Here is a 1,699-nt window from a genome sequence, read left to right on the forward strand (position 1 = left end):
TAATAAACTATGTCAGAACGGTTTGAGCAATCTATTAAAGATTGGTATCAAAACTCGAGGACTGTGGATCTAGAGTACCTTAACCTTGAATCAAAAGTTTCTCTTGAAGGAATCTCTAATAATATTGGAGTAATTTACGACAGACTTTTATTGCATTCTAAAGTATCTATTGCTGAGTACAAAAGCATACTTGAAGCCTTAAAGCAAAATCATCTGGAAATTTTTCAAGCTTTGCAGGAAACTCTAAAACAACAGAAGGAATTACAGCAAGCTGTGTTACAGTTACAGAGGGAAATTCTACTGAATAAACCTCTTACTGCAAAGGACGTGAGAGGCTTGGTGCTGGAAATCTCCAAACAACCAAGGCTATTGGAGGAACAAGCTAGTAACCTGATTGGAGAAGTTAAAGGCCAAATAAAGCAAATAGAGGAAGTGATGAAGGAGGTAAAGAGAAGGGTGTCATGAATAACCCTCCCTCTTCTTACACTGAGGATTACATCAACGCTTTGGAGGTAACACAAGCAATTAGTTCACCAGCTGTTGGGTTTATTACTGTTGAGAAAGCCACAAATAGCGATATAAACAGGCAGAATAACACAATTATTGAATTGTTGTTAACTCTTAACAAAAAGCTAGATCTTTTGCTAGCAAAGCCTGTTGTATCTGAATCCTCTAAACAGGTGGAAGCCTTAACAAAGCAGCTTGAAGGACTAAACCTGACACCTGTTAAGAAGAAGAAAGAACCTTTCTACGTCTACAAAGATCCGTTACAAATCTTTAAAGAAGAAAAAGAAAAGCTGAATAGCAGCAAGGAATAGACCAACCATCACTGAAGGTGGTAGTAGAACTGAAGTTGTAGAGCCGATTACATCTTCACAAGAAGATCAGATCAGAAGCTACCGAAGAATGGCAAGACTTTGGTATGAAGCTCAAAGAAGATTGCAGGGTGCAAGAAATGGAGCAAGAACTTTAGAGAGTCAACTGAATCCTGAAGCAGAACTGGAGATATCTCAAAGAAGAAGGGCTTCTTTAGTCCCAGCAAAAACATTATACTCCTCAAATTGGTCAGAACCACGTCACAGAGTCTACCAGCATTATTCAGAAACCAGAATCCTGGTGACAGGGGGACAGCAGAATCTTCCCCTAATAAACCAGGAAAGCTATACAATTCTTCGAAGGGAATGTATGCAACTAATCCATCTAGGGTTAGTTATGATTCGAATACATGCCTTACATCGCAAGAACGCTGGAGTTAATGCTTTGGTGGTACTAAGGGATACACGCTGGACAGATGACAGGTCTATTATTGGGATAATGGAAGTGGACCTTTCAGGAGGTACGCAGTTAGTCTATATTGCTCCAAATATGTTAATCAGTGTGGAAGACTTTTATCATCATATTGAGCTAGCTATTCAAACCCATGGATATGAGGGTTGGAATACAGCAGAATCAAATTTACTGATTACTCGAGGGTTAATCGGGAGACTAACTAATACTAGCCATGCTGGTTTCCATTATAATGTGCAAAATGTTGCAGATTACTTGGCTAGTACGGGTATTCATGCAGTTTCAGCAACACCAAGAACAATCGCTGAACTACAAGGAATGAGATGGACTTTATAGCCAGCATCTATAAACCAAATTCGAGTTCCCCGAGAGGTGAGAACCACTACTCTATTAGATGGTTCAATAGCCTTAT

At 39.3% G+C, this 1,699-nt stretch overlaps 1 pseudogene; it reads left to right on the forward strand.

Annotated features, from left to right (window-relative positions):
- The first annotated feature begins 237 nt into the window (after positions 1–237).
- Positions 238–1,692, forward strand: LOC141816568 (uncharacterized; annotated as a pseudogene).
- Positions 1,693–1,699: the final 7 nt, after the last annotated feature.

This window comes from Curcuma longa, unplaced genomic scaffold, assembly GCF_044706935.1.
Source record: "Curcuma longa cultivar G26 ecotype Majalengka, Jawa Barat unplaced genomic scaffold, ITB_CL_G26_1.1 contig_17282, whole genome shotgun sequence".
Classification (NCBI taxonomy): Eukaryota; Viridiplantae; Streptophyta; class Magnoliopsida; order Zingiberales; family Zingiberaceae; genus Curcuma; species Curcuma longa.